Consider the following 16,254-nt stretch of genomic DNA (forward strand, 5'->3'; position numbering starts at 1 on the left):
TAAAAAAATTTTAAAAAACATACCCAATTGTACCCAGAGTCTGTGGGTTATATCTCAAGCAAAATGCAAAAAGGATTGGGTTCATTAAAGAAAAGAAGGAAGCTATGATTTTATTCACCTGTTTGAATAGCAACACTGGTTTTTCAGGTATACTAACCTTGTGCCATGTTGGATGTCAGTGTATAAGTTTACATTGTTTCTACTAAATAGTAAAGTTCATAAACAACTAGTAATCAGAACATGACTAACTCTTCTAGCAAAAAAGCACTTGGATAATTGAAAAAAAAAATCAATACACGAAGCGTGTAATCTGTGAGATGGCATGTAATGTAAATCCAAATCCTTGTAGTTAAGTCAGTATTTTTTATATTTTTCATGCTTTGAAAATGTGAAATTATGGGCTGGTGCTGTGATGAAGCAGGTTAAAGCCCTGGCCTGAAGCTCCGGCATCCCATATGGGCGCTGTTTCTTGTCCCGGCTGTTCCTCTTCTGATCCAGCTCTCTGCTGTGGCCTGGGGTAGCAGTGGAAGATGGCCCAAATGCTTGGGCCCCTGCACCTGTATGGGAGACCTGGAAGAAGCCCCTGGCTCCTGGCTTTGGATTGGCACAGCTCCAGCTGTTGTGGTCATCTGGGGAGTGAACCAGTGGATGGAAGACCTCTCTCACTCTCACTCTCTCTGTAACTCTATTTCAAATAAATAAAAAAAATATGAAATTATAACATTTTTTAAAAGTGCTTGTTTTTTTAAGAAAGCTTTTATTTAATAAATATAAATTTCATAGATAAAGTTTTTGGTATATAGTGGTTCTTTCCCCCATACCTGCCCTCTCACCCCCACTCTCATCCCACCTCCTATTCCCTCTCCCAAACCATTCTTCGGTAAGATTAATTTTTAATTATCTTTATATACAAAAGACCAACTGTATACTAAGTAAAGATTTTAGGTTTGCACTCACACAGATGCAAAGTATAAAGTACTGTTTGACGACAAGTTTTACCGTTAATTCTCATAGTACAACTCATTAAGGACAGAGGTCCTACATGAGGAGCAAATGTATAGTGACCCTGTTGTTGATTTAACAATTGACACTCTTATGATATCAGTGATCATCCAAGGCTCTTGTCATGAGATGCCTTTTGAGTCCACAAACTCCATCAGTGTTTAGATAAGGCCATAAGCAAAGTGGAAGCTATCTCCATCCTTCAGAGAAAAATACCTTTTTCTTTGGCCCCTTCTTTCCCCTGGGATCTCAGATCTTTAATGTAGGCCATTTTTTTGCCACAGTATCTTGGCTTTCCATGCCTGAAATGCTCTCATGAGCTTTTTAGCCAGATCTGAATGCCTTAAGGGCTGATTCTGAGGCCAGAGTGCTATTTAGGGCATTTGTCATTCTAGGAGTCTGCTGTGTGGTCTGCTTCCCATGTTGGATCATTCTCTCCCTTTTAATTCTATCTATTGTTATCAGCAGACACTTGTTCTTATTTATGACCCCTTTGACACTTATTCCTATCTTAATGATCAGATATGCACTTAAAATGATCACTCTAACTAGTAAGATGGCATTAGTATCACCAAGTTTAATGGGATTTGGAGTTTTTAGCTTTACCCTTAAGCATAAGTCCATGGGTATGTGTGCCGAACTGTACATCTACTCCCTCTCTTATTCCCACTCTTATTTTTTACTGGGATGATTTTGTCAATTGGGTTTAGACACTGAAAAATAATTCTATGTTAAGAGTTCAACCAATGGTATTAAGTAGAAAAAAAATAGTAAACAGGACAAGGGCTGATAAAGTCATTGCTTCTCATAGTGTCAATTTCACTTCTACAGGTTTCCTTTTAGGTGCTCAGTTGTCACAGATTAAGGAGAAAATATGGAATTTGTCCCTTTGGGACTGGTTTATTTCACTTAGTATGATGTTTTCCAGATTCCTCCATTTTGTTGCAAATAACTGGATTTCAGTATTTTTTATTGCTGTGTAGTATTCCATAGAGAACATATCCCATAATTTCTTTACCCAGTCTTCCATTGATGGGCAATTAGGTTGATTTCACGTCTTAGCTATTGTGAATTGAGCTACAATAAACCTGGAGGTGCCAATAGCTCTTTTATTTGCTGATTTTATTTCCCTTGGGTAAATTTCCAGGAGCGGGATGGTTGGGTCATATGGTAGGACTATATTCAGTATTCTGAGGTATCTCCAAACTGTCTTCCATAGTGGTTTACCAGTTTGCATTCCCACCAACAGTGAATTAGGATTCCTTTTCCCCCATCCTTGCCAGCATTTTGTTGATTTTTTTATGAAAGCCATTCTAACTGGGGTGAGGTGAAACCTCATTGTGGTTTTGATTTGCATTTCCCTGATTGCTAGTGATCCTGAACATTTTTTCATGTGTCTGTTGGCCATTTGGATTTCCTCTTTTGAAAAATGTCTGTTTAAATCCTTAGCCCATCTCTTAACTGGGTTGTTTTGTTATTGTGGAGTTCCTTGATCTCTTTGAGGTTTCTGGTTATTAATCCTTTATCAGTTAATAGTTTGCAAATAATTTTTCCCATTCTGTCAGTTACCTCTTCACTTTCCTATTGCTTTTGCCGTATAAAAACTTCCCAATTTGATGTAATCCCATTTGTTAATTTTGGCTTTGCCTGTGCTTCTGGGATCTTTTCCAAAATCTTTGCCTGTGCCAATGTCTTGATGGGTTTCTCCAATGTTCTCTAATAATTTGATGGTGTCAGGTCATAGATTTAGATCTTTAATCCATGTTGAGTGGATTTTTGTGTAAGGGTAAGGTAGGTATCTTGCTTTATACTGCTGCATGTGAAATCCAGTTTTCCCAGCACCATTTTTTGAATAGATTGTCCTTGCTCCTGGAATTGGTTTTAGCTCCTTGATCAAATATAAGTTGGTTGTAGATGTTTGGATTTGTTTCTGGTGTTTCTATTCTGTTCCATTGGTCTATCAATCTGTTTTGTACCAGTACCAGGCTGTTTTGATTATAACTGCCCTGTAAAATGTCTTGAAATCTGGTATGTGATGCCTCTAGCTTTGATTTTGTTGTAGAAGATTGCTTTAGGTATTTCAGATATCCTGCGCCTCCATATGAATTTCAACATAATTTTTATAGATCTGAGAAGATTATCTTGGGTAGTTTGGTATTGCATTGAATCTTTAAATTGCTTTTGGAAGAATGGACATTTTGATGCTATTGATTCTTCCAATGCATGAACATGGAAGATTTTTCCATTTTTTTTGTATCTTCTATTTCTTTAATGTTTTGTAATTCTCATTGTAGACATCTTTGACATCCTTGGTTAAATTTATTCCAAGGTATTTTTTTTGTAGCTATTTTCAATGAGATTGATCTTAGGAGTTCTTTCTTAGCTGTGGCATTATCTGTGTATACAAAGCCTATTGATTTTTGTGTATTGATTTTATATCCTGCTACTTTACCAAACTCTTCTATGAGTTCTAATAGTCTTAGTGGAGCTTTTTGTAACCCCTCTATAGAGAATCATGTCATATGAAAATAGGGATTGTTTGACTTCCTCTTTACTAATTTGTATCCCTTTGATTTTCTTTTCCTTGCCTAATGATTCTGGCTAAAACATTCAGGATTATGTTGAATAGCAATGGTTAGAGTGGGCATCCCTGTCTGGTCCCATATCAGTGGGAATACTTCCAACTTTCCCCCATTCAGTATGATGCTGGCCATGGATTTGTCCTAAATTGCCTTAATTGTGTTGATGAATGTTCCTTCTATACCCAATTTGCTTAGAGTTTTCATCATGAAAGGGTGTTGTATTTTATCAAATGCTTTCTCTGCATTTATTGAGATAGCCATATGGTTTTTATTCAGCATTTTGTTAATGTGTATTACATTGATTGATTTGCAAGTGTTGAACTATCCCTGAATACCTGGGATAAATCTCACTTGGTCTGGGTGAATGATCTTTCTGGTGTGTTGCTGGATTCTATTTGCTAGAATTTTTTTTGATGACTTTTGTGTCTATGTTCATCAGGGGAATTGGTCTGTAATTCTGTTTCTCTACATCTTTTTCAGGTTTAGGAATTAAGGTGATGCTGGCTTCCTAGGAAGAATTTGGGACAATTCCTTCTCTTCAGTTATTTGAATAACTTGTGAAGTATTGGAGTTCTTCTTTAAATGTTTGGTAGAATTCAGCAGTGAATCTAACTGGTCCTGGTCTTTTTTGGGAAGGCCTTTATTACTGATTCAATTTCCATCTTGATTATGGGTCTGTTTAGGTTTTCTATGTCTTTATGGCTCAAATTAGGTAGGTTGTATGTGTCCAGGAATTTATCCATTTCTGCTAGATTTCCCAGTTTGTTGGCATACAACTCTGATGATTCTTTTTATTTCTGTGGTGTCTTTGTTATATTTCATTTTTCATCTCTAATTTTATTGGTTTGGGTCTTCTCTCTCCTTTTTTTGGTTAGTTTGGCCAATGGTGTGTCCATTTTTTAAAAATTTTTTCAAAAAACCAGCTTCTCATCTTGCTGACTTTTTTGTATTTTTTCTTTGCATTCGTTTTTGTTTATTTCTTTAATTTAAATTATTTCTCCTCTCCTACTAGCTTTGGGTTTGGTTTGCTGTAGATCCTTGAGATGCATTGATAGCTCATTTATTTAGTGCCTTTCCAATTTCTTGATGTAGGCACCTAATGCTATAAACTTTACTCTTAACACTGCTTTTGCTGTATCCCATAAGTTTTGATATGTTGTGTTGTTATCCTCATTAACTTCCAGAAAGTTTTTGATTTCTCTTTTAGTTTCTTATATGACCCAGTGTTCATTCAGGAGCATGTTGTTCAGTCTCCATGTGTTTGCATATGCTCTAGAGATTCCCGAGTTGCTGATTTCCAGCTTCATTACATTGTAGTCTGAGAAGATGCATGGTATGATTTTTAAAAAATTTTTTTGACAGGTAGAGTTATAGACAGAGAGACAGAGAGAATGGTCCTCCCTCTGTTGGTTCACTCCCCAAATGGCTGCCATGGCCAGTGCTGCACTGATCCAAAGCCAGGAGCCAGGTGCTTCTTCCTGGTCTCCCATGTGGGTGCTGGAGCCCAAGCACCTGGGCCATCCTCCACCACCCTCCCAGGCCACAGCAGAGAGCTTGACTGGGAGAGGAGCAACTGGGACTAGAACCCAGCACCCATATGGGATGCTGGCGCCGCAGGCGGAGGATTAACCAAGTGAGCCATAGCGCCTGCCCCATGGTATGATTTTGATTCTTTTGAATTTGCTGTGACTTGCTTTATGGCCTAGTATGTGGTCAATCCTAGAAAAAGTTCCATGTGCTGGTGAGAAGAATGTGTATTCTGCAACCATAGGATGAAAAGTTCTGTAGATATCTGTTTGGTCCATTTAGTCTATAGTGTCAATTATATCTGCTGTTTCCTTGTTCATTTTCTGTCTGGTTGATCTGTCTATTGCTGAAAGTGGAGTACTGAAGTTCCTCAATACTTTTGTATTGTAGTCTAAGTCTCCCTTTAAGTCCCTTAAAATTTCTTTTAAGTAGGCAGGTGCCCTGTAATTAGGTTCATATATGTTCATAATAGTTAAATCTTCCTGTTGAGTTGATCCCTTAATCATTATATAGTGCCCTTCTTTGTCTCTTTGAGCAGTTTTTGTGTTAAAGTCTATTTTGTGTGATTATTAAGATGGCTACACCAGCTCTTCTTTGGTTTGTGTTGGAATAGAATATCTTTTTCCATCCTTTCAGTTTCAGTCTGTGTGCATGATTATTGGTGAGAAATGTTTTGTGTCGGCAGGAAATTGCTGGGTTTTGTTTTTTGATCCATTCTGCCAGTCTATGTCTTTTAACTGGGAAGTTGAGGCCATTTACATTTACGTTTAAGGTGACAATTAATAAGTGACAACTATGTTCTGCCATTTTCCCAAAAATATTATTATTTTTTTCTTTGAATTTCCTTTGTGATTTTACTGAGAGTTTTTCTTCCTTTACCTTCTTTTGTAGTGATGACCATGTTTCTGTGTGCAACACATCCTTAATAAGCATCTTTTGTAGGGCTGGATGGGTGGTGACAAATTCTTTCCATTTCTATTTGTTATGGAATTTCTTTATTTCACCTTCATTAACAAATGAGAGCATTGTAGGGTATACTATTTTGGGATGTCAGTTTTTTTTTTTCTCTTAAGACTTGGACTATATCTCACCATTCTCTCCTAGCCTGCAGGGTTTCTGATGAGAAGTCTGCTATGAGTCTAATTGGAGATTCTCTGAAAGTAATCTGGCGTTTCTCTCGTGCACATTTTCAAATCTTCTCTGTTTCACTGTGGTGAGTTTCATTACAATGTGTCCTGGTGAGTATATTTTCTGGTCATGTTTATTGGGTTTTCTGTGTGCTTCCTATACTTGGGTGTCCCTTTCTTTCTCCAAGCCTGGGAAGTTTTCTGCTATTATTTCACCAAAAAAATGCCTTCTAATTCTTTGTTTCTCCATGCCTTCAAGAACTCCTAGACCTTGTATTTTTTTTTATAGTATCCTGTAGATTCCCAACAGTTTTTTTTTAGTTTTCTAATTTCCTCTTCTTGTCTTTGGTTTGGCAATATACTTTGCTGTGCTTTGTTTTCTAAGTCCAATATCGTTTCTTCTGCTTGACTGATTTTTTTAAGGATTACCTCTGCATTTTTTGTTCTATTGAATTATTCATTTCATTTTGATTTCTTTTTAAGATCTCAATTTTTATGTTCTGTTGAATTTTTCATTTTATTTTGACTACTCTTTAAGGTCTCAATTTCTTGGGAGAAATTTTCTTTCATGTCCATGGATTTCAGTAGTTCATGCATTTGCTTTTGATTACTTCTATGTAATCTTATGATCAATTTTTGCATTCCATTTATTGCATTTCTTCTCATCACTTCACAATTTAGTCTGGAAGTGTCATGTTCTTTTGGGTGTCATGTTGTCTTCCTTATTCTTGTTTCTTGAATTGGTACATTTGTTGTTTGGCATTTGTGGAGATACTCGTTTTTTTTTTTTTCCTGTGGCATCTTTATCTTTATAATATGACTGTGTAGATTAGTGGACTGTCTGCTTTCAGTGAATCTCTAGAGACTTGTAGTGGGTGTGGCCAGAGTGCTCTGTTCAGTTTTACAGGATTAAGGGCATTCCTAAGGTGACACACCCAGGTTTGGCATGGTAAATCTTTTTTTTATTTTAAAGATTTTATTTATTTTATTTGAGAGGTAGGGTTACTGACAGTGAGAGGGAGAGACAGAGAGAAAGGTCTTCCTTCCGCTGATTCCTTCCATTGATTCACTCCTCAGATGGCCCCAATGGCTGGAGCTATGCCCATCTGAAGTCAGGAGCCTGGCATTTCTTCACAGTCTCCTGTGTGGGTGCAGGGGCCCAAGGACTTGGGCCATATTCTACTGCTTTACCAGACCACAGCACAGAGCTGGATTGGAAGTGGAACAGCTGGGACTAGAACTGGCGCCCATATGGGATGCCAGTGCAATAGGTGGAGGATTAACCTTCTGCGCCATGGCACCAGCCCCTCTTTTTTTTTTATAGAAAGGCAGTTTTTTCTGCTCAGCTGAGTGCCTCTCCTCAATGGAGACCAGTGCCTGAGTGCTAGCCCCATTTGTTATAATATTTGTCTGCTCTGTCCCAAGGACCACGCAAAGGATCTACGCAGTCCTCCGTGTAAGTTCAGATTCCCCAGCAGTATCTCACCAGGTAACCAGGAACTTCCAAGCTTGTGGGGTCTCCCACTGAGACTGCTCAAAGTCCCATCCACACTGAGTTCTTCCACACACCCTCAGGTTTTTTCATAGTCCTGGTTCAGAAGCTTCACATAGACCCAAGCTCCTACCCCCCTGTTAGAGACTCCTGACTCTGGTGGGGACAATTACTTGGTTGGTTGTGGAGTGCAAACATTAGCTGGCGCAGCTATCCAAAATGGCACCTGCTTTATTGGCTTGTTACAGGATGCCATTGTAAAGTGATCAGGGAGAGAGAAAGGTGTCCTTTTTTTTTTTTTCTCCCCTCCTCTAGTTTGGCTGGTATACCTTCCCCCATGGGGCTCTAACCCAGGTTCCCTGTAGGCTCTTCCTGCCATTTTTTTTTCCAGTGGCTTGGGCTGCTGCAGTCTTATCTCATCTAACTTTCCAGCACTGGTGCGTAGACTCTCCGCTGTTAGAGTCCCAAGACATGGGACTCTATGTAGGTCCACCATGTCCCTCTAATTTTGATAGTTTCCTATGCCTTTTTCTTCATAACTCTTCCCTGAAACTACACTATCTCCACTTTTATAAAACTATCTTCTGGGCTAGAGAACTAAGCTCCCTCCCTGCTCTCGCATCTTTGAACCACAAAGTGCTTGTTAAAGCCATATACATTGTACATTTTTGAAGACAATTTTTATTTTATCTATTTGAAAGGGAGAGAAAGAGAAATCTACGTCCCATCTACTTGTTCACTTCCAGTCCCCAAATACTGGTGACATCCAGGGCTAAACCAGACACAAGCCAGGAGTCAGGAAGTCAGTCTGGGTCGCCCATGTGGGTGGCATGGGTCCAGGTACTTGAGCCATCAGTGCTGCTTCCGCAGCATATATTAGCAGGAAGTTGAAATTGGAGTTAAGCCAGCTCCCAAAGCCAGGCTGTCCAGTATGGGATGGGGGCAGCCTGTCCCACATTGTACTTTTTATTATTAAATATACTGGGTAGGTCAGAACAAATTTTTGTGTTTTCAGCATTTTTCTTCTTTACTTTCAGGCATGTTTATGTTTTAATGGAAAACTTGTATGTGAAAAATAAATGATTGTCATTTGGTGCTAAGGGAAAGATCAGAAGTGGATTTTTTTGCTTTTATTTAATAAATACAAATTTCATAGCTACAGCTTTAGGAATGTAGCACTTCTTCCCCCCATACCTGCCCTCCCACCCTCAATCCCGTCCCACTTCCTGCTCCCTCTCCTGTCACATTCTCAAGATTCATTTTTAATTATCTTTATATACAGAAGACCAACTCTATTCTAAGACTTCAACAGTTTGCACCCACACAGACACACAAAGTATAAAGTACTTTTTGAAGACAACTTTTCCATTAATTCTCATAGTACAACTCATTAAGGACGAGGTCCTACATGGGGAGCAAGTGCACAGTGATTCCTGTTGTTGATTTAACTATTGACACTCTTATTTATAATGTCAGCCATCACCCAAGGCTCTTGCCCTGAGCTGCCATGGCTATGGAAGCCTTTTGAGTCCACAAACTCCGTCAGTGTTTAGATAGGGCCATAAGCAAAGTGGAAGCTCTCTTCTTCCTTCAGAGAAAGGCACCTCCTTCTTTGATGGCCCCTTCTTTCCACTGGGATCTCACTCACAGAGATCCTTCATGTAGATCCTTTTTTGCCACAGTGTCTTGGTTTTCCATGCCTGAAATGCTCTCATGAGCTTTAGCCAGATCTGAATGCCTTAAAGGCTGATTCTGAGGCCAGAGTACTGTTTAGGGTGTTTTTCTCATACTATGAGTCTGCTGTGTGGCCTGCTTCTCATGTTGGATCATTGTCTCCTTGTTCATTCTATCTATTGTTATCATCAGACACTTGTTCTTATTTATGATCCCTTTGACACTTATTCCTATCTATATGATCAGTTACACACTTAAAATGATCACGTTAACATGTCAGATGACATTAGTACCACCCAGTTTAATGGGATTTGGAGTCTAATGGCAAGTTTTTTAGCTTTACCCTTAGTGGTAAGTCCGTGGGAATGTGTGTAGCTGTTTCTTTTATAGTTTTCAGCATTCCTGCAGTGCCTGCTTCAAGCCTTGCCCCTCTCCCCTCTATTTCCTTTAATGCCTAAAGCCAACCTGTGGCCAAGTCTTGCTTATTGTATTTTTGTAAAAGCTCTCACACATATGTCCACTACTGCTGCCCTGACTCAGATGATTGTTTCCCCGACTTGGACCACAACTGCTGTTGGCTTCTTGGCTTCCACCTTCCTTCTTTTGAAGCCTCTGGGATCATCTTACCAAAATTTCTTGCTGCCTGAGTCACCTCTCACGTGTTCTCTTACCATGTTTGACTGATGAAACCATTATCCCCTGCCCTTTTAAAAAAAGTTTATTTATTTTGAAAGTCAGTTACAGAGAAAGGGAGAGGTGGGGGGAGAGAGAAGGGGGGAGAGAGAAAGGAATCTTCTATCTGCTGATTCACCCCCCTGATGCCCCCAACAGCCCAGGCTGAGTCAGGTTGAAGCCAGGAGCTTCACCTGAGTCTTTCATGTGGGTAGCAGGGATCCAAACACTTGAGCCATCCCCTACTGCTTCCTCCCAGGTCATCGGTAGGGAGCTGGATGGGAAGTGGAGCAGCCAGGACACAATCCATTGCCCCTATGGGATGCTGTCATCACAGGCAGCAGCTTTACCTGTGCCATGACTCTGACCCCTGTTGTTTTCTTCTGTCCCTCCATTTTCTCACAAAGTTACAGTATTTTCAGCATGCTCTCTTTTATAGTTTTGTTTCTTCTTTCTAAATTGAGGAGTTCATTGTTTTCAATTACCTTTTCAGAAGAGTGCTTTTAAAGTTTCCTGACCACTTACTGTTCACTTCTCCCACAGAGTGACAGTATCTCTGTTAGCTGCCTGCAGTCTTTTCTGGAGTTAGAGATGTGGGCCTTGGTATTTTCATCGTAAATCTTGGTCTTCCCAAAGTTTTATGCCCACAGATTATGTGCAGTGCAATTGCCGCTCTCTGAGGCAACTTGTGTACCAAAAGTGTCAAAGCAAAACGTAGAGGCAGTGCACACTTGTGCATGCACACCTGCACCCCACATTAGAGTGCTAACTTCAAGTCCTGGCTACCCTGCTTCTGGTCTGGCTCCTGCACATCCTGGGAGGCAGCAGTGATGACCCAGGTACTCAGGTCCCTGCCACACACATGGGAGACCCAGTTTCTGGTATTGGCCTGGCCCAGACCTGGCTGTTGAGGTCATTTGGGGAGTGAACCACTGGATGAAAGATCTCTCTTTATCTGTCTGTGTCCTTTTCTTCTTTCCAAAATAAAAAAAGAAAAAATATCAAATGCCACTGGTGTCTAATTCCTCTTATAAAAATGGAGATGAATCTCCACACAAGAGGTTGTATTTTAGGATTACAGAGAATAGTCTAGCAGCTGACACACACGTATGGGCCAGGGCAGCCCGTGGTATGTTGGAGAAACAGAAACACTGACGCTTCATCAGGGGAAGAGAAGAGCTGTGTAAGGTGCGTTGATTAAAAAGCAGCTGGCGCTAGTGGTGTTGGGCAGAGCTGGCAAGCTCTGGTTGGTGGTGGCCGCAGTCCCTTGGTATGGTTATTCTTAAAGTCCGTTAGATTGGGCTTGTGAGACAGTTCCTGGAGCAGGTGTTTGTGTTCTGAGTGTTTTTCCCACTGTATTTTATTGAGAATGACAGAGCTACGTCAATTTGTACAATCGATTTTCATAAGACAAACACAAAATATTACAAATAAAAGTATGTAAAGTGCTTTACTTCTTGTCTCTTGAATTTTCTCTATATTTTTCAAGGTCAGGTGTCTTCATTAAATTTCAGCATCCTGCACGTCTCACTTCAAAGCCTTCTCTTCCCTCTCCTGGTGTCTCTGTTGTAGCCAGGTCTGTAGTTAGGCTGGCTCTTTTTTCTTAAATAACTGTATAATGGAGTTAAGGCTTTAGTTTTTCTCTTTGAGTCCAAAGTCGTTGGTCTCTTCTGCACTCAGCATTCATCTGATGATAATGTTTTGTGGGAGCCAAACCAAAAGAAAGGCCGAGTTAATATTCAGTATTAACATCCTGTGGTTAAAATAAAAAGGATGATGACAGCTGTTGTCTCGAGAAAGGACCCCTACAGCTGAGGGCCATGAGCTCCTTCAAGAGGTTTTCATCATAAGGGAGGCCTCGCATACCTTCCTGGAGTAGGGAGGGTGGGGCTGATGGTTCTGGGGGATGCTAGAAAGATCTAGAAGGAGGAAAGAATGCAGAGAGAGAAATGCTTCTTGATTTCCCTCTGGAGGAATGTGTTTTAAGGTGCATTCATTTCGAGTGCAGCCTGGACCAGAGTCGTTCCAACAGGAGCTTGGGGATCAGTGGGATCAGGCGGAAGGGGGCTGTGGAGTGTAGTCGTCCAGCATGCCCTTGTTCTTTGAGTTGAGAAGTGCAGGATCTACAGGGGTGCGCGCAGTGGTAAAGTGAGGTGAGCCTGCATGTACTGCTGGCCCAGGGGCCGGAGGAAGGGCATGGCATACATTCAGGAGTCTGCAGGCTGCCGGCGCTAGCATGAGGCTGAGTCAGCAGGAAGTGATAATCCTGAGCACACCGAGGGAGGCCACATTACCAGTTACACCAAGCTCAGATTTCAGCCTTCAAGGCCAAGAGACACCCAGGGGACAAGGAACCCAGCCCCGGAGAACAGACGGGATGGAGGGTATTGTGACCAAGAACCTAGGTTTTCCCCGCCACCGTGAGGTTGTTAAACTTGCCTTCTTGCCAGTCTCTTGGGAGAAGTTTGGGGAGGAAACATAGGCGGGAAGACTATTCTGAAAGATCAAGCATTTTCATCCTGATGAGCGATTATTTCCTGATAGTTCCTTCAATCCCTGGGACACTAATCGGGCATTTGCTTAATTATAGTTGACACACACCCCCCACCCACCCATACACACATACTTTATTTTCTCCTTTTTTTCTTTTTGGACAGGCAGAGTGGACAGTGAGAGAGAGAGAAACAGAGAGAAAGGTCTTCCTTTTGCCGTTGGTTCACCCCCCAGTGGCCACTGCGGCTGGCGTACCATGCTGATCCGAAGCCAAGATCCAGGTACCTCTCCTGGTCTCCCATGCTGGTGCAGGGCCCAAGCACTTGGGCCATCCTCCACTGCTTTCCCGGGCCACAGCAGAGAGCTGGACAGGAAGAGGAGTGACCGGGACGGAATCCGGCGCCCTGACCAGGACTAGAACCTGGTGTGCCGGCGCCACAGGCGGAAGATTAGCCTAGTGAGCCTCGGCGCCGGCTCACTTTATTTTTCTATTAATCAGAGGGTGGGAGCTTGAAAGCCAGAGTAGTTAAGAAATTGTATATCTCAGGATTATTTGATTTATGTGTAAAATATTTGATCCCATTACAATTTTTTTCTTATGCTAAAGAGATTCTTCTTAATTGCAAAACGTTGTGTTACTAACCACAAGTTCTTTGGCTGACCTGCAAATAGAAACTAACAAGAGGCCAGTGTGAAACCCAGACAAGGTTCACTGAGGCCTTGTGCTTGAGCACAAAGGAGACAGCATGGTGGGAAGGGATTCTGTCCACTGGCTCTCTTACAGGAGCCGGGCGGGTACTTGTATGAGACTGGGGAGGTGTGCTGGGCACTCTGTGGCTCACAGCACTTCAGTCTGCACCCAGTCTGCCATCTGGCTCACCTCCCGCAGCACAGGACACTTTGCTTTGGACCTGCCTTGTTCTTCACAGGCACTGTTGGTGTTGCTCACTACTGCCACCTCAGGAAGAGCACACATTAGTCATGTCAATCACATTGGGCTCTTCTGGGCATGTGTCTGGGAAGTCCCTAACCGGGCGGTCGGGGTCTTCTGTGGTAAGGGTCAGGATGCTCCTGCCTGGTTTGGAATTGGTGGCGGATCACTGGGTAGGCAGGGAGATGGATGCATGGCGAGAGGGGCTTGTTTAATGAGTCCTGTGTCTATGCTGCTCAGTGTCATGATTATGACGATAACAGCCATAGTCAACGTTTCTGTGAACATCTTTCAAGTCTGATTTGTGTCTATGTATTTAATGTCTGATTTCAATGTCTATGAAATTACTTGTATTTTACTGTTTTTAACTTACAGCTGTGGAGATTTCATAGCGTCATCCTGATACACTTGGTGTAGACTCACGTGTGCACATACCCCCACCTCACACCATATTCTACAATGTTCATATTGTAGCTTCCTTACAAAAATGAAGTCATATTATCTTGTGGCTTTTTTTCATTTAACAATGTGTTTTGAATCTTTGTATGCCATTAAATATTTTTCATAAAGCCATGTATAAATGATTACATGGTATTTCACAGCAAAAAGTACTGTAATATATTAAGTAAATAATATAAAAACATCTACTAGATAAAATACCTAAGTACTCATTACTAGATATTTATATTTTTAATAATTTGATGTCAGAAATAAGAAGGTAATACATATACATATAGCTAAATATTTGAACAAGGTCATAGTTAATTCTTTAAAATATCCAGAAATTATATAACTGGATCAATGAACATATAAAGTTTTATTATGAATTTTCAAATTTCATTGCCCTTATTTTATCAATTTATTGTGGGCATTTAGCCTAGCAGATATCTGTGTCCAAAATTGGAGTATCCAGGTTTAATTCCTGGCTCTAGCTCCTGACTCTAGTTTCCCAATAATGTAGATCGTGGAAAGCAATGGTGATGGCTCAAATACTTGGGGTCATACTTCCCATGTGTTTGAACTGGATTGAGTTCCTGGCTCCCAGTTTTGGCCTTGGTCAAGTTCTGGCAGTTGCTGGAATTTGGGAAATTAACCAGCAGATGGGAGCTCTGTCTCTGTTTCTCAAATAAATACATAAGTAAATACTTTATCAATTTACATTCTGATGAATATGACATGGAGACAAAATTTTGCATGATTGTCAACCTGTTAAATCAAAACTATTTTATTTTTGAGTCCTGCCATTGGATAATTATTCATATACTTAGTTTTTTTTTTAATTTATTTTATTTGAAAGCCAGAGTTACACAGAGAAGGGGAGGCGGGGGGCAGTGGAGGTGGTGGTCGGGGAGGTCTTCCATCTGCTGGTTCACTCCCCAGTTGGCTGCAACAGCCGAAACTGTGCTGATCCAAAGCCAGGAGCCAGGAGCTTCTTCTAGGTTTCCCACGTGGGTGCAGGGGCCCAAGGACTTGGGCCATCTTCTGCTTTCCCAGGCCACAGCAGAGAGCTGGATTGGAAGTGGAGCAGCCCAGAGATCAGTGGGTCTCAAATTGGCGCCCACATGGGATGCCGGCCCTGCAGGCGGTGGCTTTACCCCACTATGCCACAGTGTGCCGGCCCCACTTAGTAGTTCTATACTTCTTTTATCTGCGTCTTTCTTTTTTCCTTAGCAATTCTCTCCTCCGTATTTGATGTACTCTTGACTGAACTTTCCGTTATGGGCTGCTGAGCTCACAATCTGGCCTCTACCCTTATTTCTCATTTCTAGCCTCAGAATCAGTTTTTATGATTTTCTACTTCTTTAAGATCTGCATCCAGTTTGCCACTTGGTCTGCTAATATTTCCCATAAAATTTCATGGTCATATTAGAGAGAGAAGGATCTTGATGACTTAGCTGATTTTCTTTGTTTTTGCCAATTAGAATATCGATCTATGCTATACCTTTGTCAATGTCCAGGCCATATGTTTAATGCAGGACTCCATAATGCCAGACTCTAGACTTCAGTCCAGTTGTCCATTGCCACCCCTCAGGCCCAATAGGGCTTCAGCAGCTTCTCAAAGATCAGGACTCCACCAGGCAACCATCACAATAGATACTGAATGGTACTGCTGTATCCACATTTTCAGTTCCATTTTCTCTTCCTCTCTCTCTTTTTTTAAAGACTTATTTATTTGAAAGTCAGAATTACACACAGAGAGGAGGAAATGCAGAGCCGGGTGAGGGAGGGACAGAAGAAGAGAGAGATGAAATACCCTATGCATTGGTTACTTCCCCAGTGCTCACAATGCCCATTCCTGGGCTAGGCCCAAGCTGGAAGATGGATAGTCCATCTGGGTCTCCTGCATGGATGCCAGGGAGTCAGCTACATGAGCCATCACCTGCTGGCTCTCAGGTTGCACATTAGCAGGAAGCTGTGGAGCTGGGACTTGAACCCAGGCACTCCAATATGGGATGCTGGTGTCCCAAGCAGCTTATGTGCTGTGCCAAATGCTCACTCCTTTTTTCTGTCTCTTGTTTTATCTGTTTAAATGTCACTTACTTTTTTTAAAAATTAATTAATTTATTTGAAAGAGTTGTACAGAGAGGAGAGGCAGAGAGAGAGGTCTTCCATCTGAGGTTTACTCTCCAGATGGCAGCAATGGCCAGAGCTGTGCCGATCTGAAGCCAGGAGCCAGGAGCTTCTTCCGGGTCTCCCACATGGGTACAGGGGCCCAAGGACTTGGACCATCTTCTACTGCTTTCCCAGGCCATA

This window comes from Oryctolagus cuniculus, chromosome 2 (assembly GCF_051225735.1).
Source record: "Oryctolagus cuniculus isolate XC-2025 breed Fujian yellow rabbit chromosome 2, ASM5122573v1, whole genome shotgun sequence".
In the NCBI taxonomy this organism is placed as follows: domain Eukaryota; kingdom Metazoa; phylum Chordata; class Mammalia; order Lagomorpha; family Leporidae; genus Oryctolagus; species Oryctolagus cuniculus.